The sequence below is a fragment of the Lipophrys pholis genome, assembly GCF_963383615.2.
Source record: "Lipophrys pholis genome assembly, chromosome: 5".
Lineage (NCBI taxonomy): Eukaryota > Metazoa > Chordata > Actinopteri > Blenniiformes > Blenniidae > Lipophrys > Lipophrys pholis.
The window spans coordinates 27753904-27761662 of NC_137628.1; positions in this window are offsets into that span (position 1 = coordinate 27753904).

Here is a 7759-nt window from a genome sequence, read left to right on the forward strand (position 1 = left end):
CATCAGCGCTGACCTTGTGGGATACGGCTCCTGTTTGAGCGGCTTCGAGGAGAACGATGCGAGCGGTGTCCCAGTTCAAAGGTCGTCTTTTCCGGACGCTTGCCGGAGGCCGAGCTGGCACTTTTCCCCAAACAGCCCAAAAACACTCACGGTGCATTCAAAGGATCCTCGTCATCTCGTAAAAGCAAACATTTTCATATTCAGCACCAAGAAGTTGCCTTCACACAGCAGGCACAGCAGGGTGAACTCGTCTTAAAACCAGGGAGGAGAATGATGGACTAAGTTAATGCAAATTATAATAAGTAGTTATTTTGGGGGAACCTTGTTTCTGGATTAATGATAGATCAAAACCCAGAAAGTACATTTTCTGCGTGAATTACTGTATTCTGAAAGCACACCAGAAGCTTGTTGATAGACGATTTTGCCTTCTTGGATAAACTACCCTTTCCTTCGTTTATATATAACATATATTTATAACTTACAGCACATTTTTCCAGAAATTAGTTGTAGATCAATATTTAACTTTAATCTTTTCTTCCTCCCCCATTTTTTTTTTAAGTAACAAAGTTACCTAAACAAAGCATACTTAAGCTTTTGTAGGATATAAATAAGATATGTTTTAAAGAAATTATATATTTGATTTAAAAAAAAGATAAGACTCAAACTTATTGGGCCACATGTGACGTGACTAAATGAATGAAATGTCTGTAATTCAAGACAGAAATAAATAGGAGAGTTGATAACCCGATTGTGAAAGAGTTGAAGCAGGCCTTAAGTTTTCTGGAGGATTTCTAAATATGTGTTGCGTAAAAAAAAAAAACCTGCCTCTCATTTTTTATTTAATTATTTTATTTTTAACTCTTTGGGACAGCCAGCAGATCCGTCCCAGATTATAACTGATTAAAAACTCTTTTCTTTTTTACGCTTCTAATGGTACAAACAGTAAGATTGGAATTAAACGACCTATTTCTTCGTCGTTGTCCTGCAGAAGAGTTGCCACTATTTTTGTTCTAGTCCGTTTGATGCCTGCACCTACAGCATTCCTGTATGTCGACACACAGCACGGAAAGCCTCCGCTGGTTAGAAGACTGACGCAGTGTGAGACTGTGAGGCAAAGACCGGGGCAACGACAGCCCGCCTACAGTTGTGCACAGCTTGTAAAACAGTGCAGGTATAGCATATTAACATTTTATTGATCCAGTGCCTCTCATTTCTCTATGCTGGCAGACAGCGAGCGGACACTATTTGGAGGAATTTTAACGAGTTCATAGTCCTACGTTAAACTTTGCTTTCGTCGTTTCTCAGTTTCTGATGGCCTCCTCAAATACCTCATACGTATGACGCGATACCTTCGGACTTTACCAGCTGACGAGGATATTTGAATGCACCATCACACACGGTTCATGTTGGGTCTAAGTACATGACAGACCTCCCACAGTGGCGCCGCCAGTGAACTGGGACACAGCTTCCTGTCTTTTTTTTTTTTTTTCTCCTTCCCCCACTTCAGTTCGTTTTGCTTATTCGTTACAGTTTTTGCAGGAATTTGGCTTCACTGCAATGGTCAGGGGTTAATCACTATTCTTGGAGATTCTCTCTCTCTCTCTCTCTCTCTCTCTCTCTCTCTCTCTCTCTCTCTCTCTCTCTCTCTCTCTGTGGTGCACGTCCAGATTCAGTGTTCAGAAGCTGAATTGAAGGCATTGTCTGATAATCCAGAGGAAGACAGTGTTTACAATTTGCTAACTTGACTATCGTAATTAGTTTAGGTAAATTGTCATGAACAGATGTTTGATTACGCTTGAGGAGGTTGCAACATCAGCAATTCACTATTCTAATTCAGAGCTCTAGATCGTGTTCTCATTGTTATTAGTTGTGCTATCGACACTTTAGTACACTGCGTGATTTTAACCAGGGCTGCTTCAGTCAGTGACTTACTGTGATCTTCAAATCGAGCATGACTGTAGGACGATATTCCCTCTCTTCAACATACAGACCCCCCCCCTGGTTTCAGCCTTGGAGATTTCACCTGTGTGCTTCCACATTTACTAGGCTCTGCACAGTAGATTATCAAGTATATTTACTGAATTCTAATAGTTTACCGTTGTTGAATAGGTTTAGTATGTGAAGTCATCAGTTCAATTTATACAGTATTTATCAAAGACGCGCAGTCCATGCTGAACTCGTCTATATATATTTTTTTTAAATGTTTTTTTTTTCGTAGTGTTACTTGATTATCGCCATGATTTTCATCCTAAATGAATGGAAACTATCTGATAGTTCATCAAAGCTACACGGTTGAACCTCGTAGGAGAAAAACAAAACAGAAAAAAGCCCACTGTCTGATTCAGCACTGCCAGAAGACTGACTTACTGCCGTAACCGATAGCACACTACTACCACATATGTCTCACACTTGAAAGGAAACTGAAGCTATAGTATTGTTGAACAATCCGGCCCACTATTAAGGCATCTCAGGTGTGTGTGTGCGTGCGTACATGCATGTGGGTGTGCTTGTGTGTGTGGGTGTATGTACCCCTCTACTATCTGACCCCCATGAATCCAAAGCCTTCTATTGGCTGAGTCTATGTTTACACGTGAACGCATGTATGTTGAACATATACAAAAAAAAATAATATATATATATATATTTGAAATATGTGTGTATTATTAGTGGTAAACTGTATGTGGTGGCACATGGTATTTTGGACAAGCTTGTACAGTGAGATGAATGTGGCTCGAGGACCAAAAGGTCAGAAGCGTTTGGTATTTAAAACCATTTAAGACAACATTTCTAATCTCCGGTTCATTGTATTTTCACTTCTGTGTGTCTCTCAGGATTTGGATCGTTTAAGGTTTAAAAGTCTGTGAAGCCACTTTTTTTAAGGACCACTAAAGCTGCTCCAGTTGTTTGGGTGCCGTCTGCAGCAACAATGGCTGTGAAGCTGCTTTCTTTACTGCCAGCACTTCTCCACGCAGCTCCGCCCGCTTGCTCAAGCGCGGCAGCTGTTCCAGAGGTTTCCTCTAAGCTTTACATATGGGTAATATTTCACACACAACCAAACAGGAGGAAGCTTAAGCAAAGGAGGGGGGGGGGGGGGGGGGGGGGGAATTGTGAGAAATCTGTATAAAATCCCAACAAATATTATGACACCAAATGTGCTTGATGATTATATTAAAGACCCAGAAAACAAATATTCCAAACTCCTTTGAATTTGCTGTGAAATCCATAAATTTGCATTTTGGATTTGTCTTAAAGATACACAGGAATAATCTCTCATAAGATAAGATTTCCCCTCATTCATGCAAGTGCAGAAGTTGTTGACAAATGATAAAAAGATGTAGATTGCCTTATTGTGCAATGGTTTAGTGTTAAATTATTTGTATAAACACCAGATTCAGTTCCACACCATCAGTGATTGACTTTCAGTCCGAGGCTTCACAGCTCTCAAGGGGATCGATGATCGTCCTCGGTATTTTGAGATCGGTGCATTATCGTTGCCATAATGGTCGTTTTATATTGAACACGGCTGTAATATCAACTAAAGAGGTTAGCCCGTCATTTCAGGTTTTAACTACTTGCTGCAAAAGCAGGAAAAATCTGTTTTTCAGGGCGACGCCTTTTTTTCTAAAATGATGTTTTCCTTCAGATTTTCTTCAGGAGAAATGATGACAGGAAATATGTCAAACTATTGATTATTTCAAGAAAAGTCCACATTTGTAAAACCGCATTTAAAATCAGTGTAATCAAGATGCTGTAATGGAAAACCAAATGAGGAACACTGTATTCGTACCAGATATTACCAGTTAGAATCTAATCTCATATAATTTGCATGAGTCATGCTTTTTGGGATTAACAAATGCTAATAACACTACAAAGTGTGGCAGTCAACCAACTACGACTACTACTTTTAAAGTGCACGGTGGTTCAACCTTGAGGGGTCTATGAAAACCTCTGGTTCAACAGCATCGTTGAAGTTAGTGAGGATGGTGTCAAATTACTAGCACTAGATACTACATGATGGCAGTCTCTCAGATTATGTAATCCCAACTATGGAGGTGTTATAACCCGTCCCTTGGTGCCTCTGACTGCTTTGGACTTTGTTGCCTTTGGTTTGGCGAGGTTTAATGTTCCCTGAGCTAAAAGATGGGCCAGGGTCACAGTAGGAGTGCCACAGTGAGCCAGCTCGACACGTTTAACGTGTTCCATGATGATTATAGTCCAGTCTGCACTCTTGTGAAGGGAGGATCGTCCCCTTTAAAAGTAATCAGCAAATTAATAAACAGGCAAAAAATAAAAATAAACTAAATATACTTCTAGAGCAAAACAGCAACTCTCTGTACAGAACGTCGCACCCTTTGCTGCCTCGGTGCGCCTAACAGTCATTCCTGAACAGCCACAGTGATAAAATGTAAAACCCATGCACCAGCGTGTGAACGCAGCATTCTGCTGCAGCGTCCAACAACGGAATCTTCTCATGATAACATTAAAAAAACAACAACAAACAAACAAACACCAGACCTCAATCAAATATGTTCATGAACACTGAGATATTTGATCTATAACTACACCAGGGTGGTAACACAAATCTTCACCTTCATCGTGTTATTTTCTGTCTGTTCATCTCGCTGTCAGTGAAATGCCTTCGTCACACTGTTTGAAACGAGAGACTTCGGATGGAATATTCTCACGCACAGTTTTTGGTGTTCAGACTCTCTGTGTTTACCCGATCCTTTGCGAACGCACCAAACATTCGGGAGTTTACTGTCGTATTACTGCCAGTATTATGACGGGATCCACGGGCAGGTTTGGATATGCAGGGATGAAGCTGAGGATTCGACGTGCGTCTGTCTTGTCTCGGTCACAAATATCTGTCTCATTCAGACACACAGTGCCCACCTGCCTTTGTATAGATCTGTGGTTTTCTAAACTCTCCGCGGAGCCTTCATGGACCCTCTGTATATTATTTAGAGATGCTCTGTGATTGTGGAGCTGCTGACTCTGTTCTCGGTCCCGCTGGTGTTTTTCTTTCTGGTCTGACAAGACCGATTATATTATTATCCTAGATTCTCTGTGTCTTTCTCTAGGTTTCATATTGGTTATTGTGTCTGTGGTGCTTTTTGTGCTGTGATAAGCTGATATGATGCCAACAATGCTTTTATCTTTTCTATTTCTCTTGTAATAAAAAAAAGTTTTTCATGCAGTATACTTTATGACTCAACATTTTCTGATGTTTTACTCTTCTTTTTGTGTGTGTGTCTACGGAGGTTCTTACAAATAAATACTTCTGCAGTTTCTTGCTGAATCTTGTACAGGAAGATATAAACCATATTAACCAACAGCAAGTTTGGGGACTCTAAACTCTACTGTGACAAATTGATTTGTCAAAGTATTGCTATCAGTCTTGTTTGTCCACTTTAAATCAGATTTCTTATGCGAGGACTGCTTTTTGATGAAATACCTCATATTTTAGAAGCAGTTAGTGGCAGTAAGGTATAAGACCAAGGCTGGAATATGTATGGAGACGCATAACTGTTTGAGAAAGGGGGGAGGAATTTGATCATCATTTTTTCCCCCTGTTGTAATTATAAAAAATAAAGGCTAAACTTAAACAGTGCAAAGTGGAACTAAACTGCCTTAAATACAATTATAAGAATCAGGTAATAGCCGCTTTTTGGACTCTTAAAGCCACATATTACTAAGGAAATGTTGTAGGAATCCACAATTACTGCATCTCTGTGGTGGAGATGGATGTTTCGAGGTAAGTTTTACTCATATGCTACAAACGCAATTTACACCTTGTGATCCACTTTACTAATTTTTAAAATCACAAGTACAAACTATTGTCCATCCATAATAATAAAACAAACAAAATTCCTATGCAAATATGATGCATTACACACAGGCATGGTCTAGATAAGTAATACAAAGGCTGCTATTACTTTTAAATACTATTCAAACATTTTGATCTGCATCTTTGTGTCAAATTACTTAATTATTTTAAAAGAAATATATCCTGATTTATATCTCAAATTGGTGACAAACCCAAATACCATGGTGTAATATTTATATACTCTATCATTCGTCTCAGAGACGTGATTTGAACACAAATATTCTACTCAGGAGAATTGAATCAGATGTCTGTTATTAACAACGCAACGTAAACCAGTTAAAGACAACGGTAGTCGAGTAACATTTGAATGATAAAACTGTAGTTGTACTCCAGCAAATATTTTAAGCACACTTTCCACTTCTCCTTTCCTCGATTTATTTCGGTTTTTTTTTTTTAATTGGTTTCATATTTCATTGTGTCCCCACACTGCCTCTTCGTGGCTGTCGTACCGCTGCTGTCCGCCAGGGGGAGTCGTCTGCGCACACTCGGCTGCCAGAGCAGGTGTACCGAGGTGAAGCGGCGCCTCGAGCTCGGCTCTTTCCGTCGCCGTTCGTCAGTGAACCGCTGTGGATGTAGGAATGCGGCTGCCGGAGGCTGTGTGGGCATTGCTGGACACTCAGCGGAGATGAGCGCACGGATACCGGAGCCCACAGCGGCTGGCCGGTGCCCAAGTTAACGGGGGCTGTTTTTTTGTTTTGTTTTGTTTGTTTTTTAATGGGATGCGGGTGTGAGCCCCGGACCGCTGGGTGTTGTCGTTCGGAACAGGGCAGCCGGGCTGTTGTGTATGTGGGTTTTTTTTCCTTCATTTTTTTTTTTCAGGGGATTTTCTACCTCGCAGGGGGGGAACGGAATGAGAGAGGAGCCAAGGAAGGATTCCCCAGCAGCACCATGGAGAAGCCACGCATTGCAGACAGCGTGAGTACAAACGCAACAGACACCAGGAGAGCCCCCCGGGGGAGGACTGGCTCACTGCTGGAATCACTCATCAACTTTTGCGCGACCTATTTTATTCCCGGGGAGACGCGCCGCGGCTCTCGGCGCCCTCACACTCGGAAAGAAGCGTTTTATTCTCGTTGCTGCTCAGACGCACCTACAATAGTCAGACTAGACTTGGGGGGTGGATGGGTGGGGGGTAATTAATCGGGGTGGCGGGGCACGGTGGACACACCTGCTGGCTGTCAAGAGGCCGGGGCTGCCCGTGTTCCGGTGCCGCGCCTCTCGACTCATCAGCGGATTAATTTCTGAGGATTTTCTCCTGCCTTTTGTTGGTACGGCGGTTGCTACTGACGACCAGTCAGTCGGAAGTGGTAAACAGACTGACTGACGCTTAAAAAAAAAAAAAAAAAAAAAAAAAGGACAGACTCACAAGTTGTGCGCAGTAATCTCATCTATCATGTTGAATGTTTTCTCCTCAACGCAGTTTTTATTTGTGACCTTCTGCAAGTGAAGACAAGGGTAGACAAGAGTGTGTGTGTGTGTGTGTGTGTGTTTAGGTGTTGTGTGTGTGTGTGTGTGTGTGTGTGTGTGTGTGTGTGTGTGTGTGTGTGTGTGTGTGTGTGTGTGTGTGTGTGTGTGTGTGTGTGTGTGTGTGTGTGTGTGTGTGTGTGTGTGTGTGTGTGTGTGTGTGTGTGTGTGTGTGTTGATGCAGGACGGGTTTGTTGGTCCCAGGATTGAGTTAACTGCGGCCAAGTAGCCAGATTACAGTGGATTAGCAGGCATTTTAAATAGTCACGTTATCCCACCAGCCCTTGCACAGTCAGCTACAACAACACCTTTTAGGCCTCCTGCCAGATATGTGCTGGAGAGAAAGAGAGAGCGAGAGAGGAGGAGGAGGAGGAGGAAAAAATACATAAAGTGGACATAAGTTCCAAC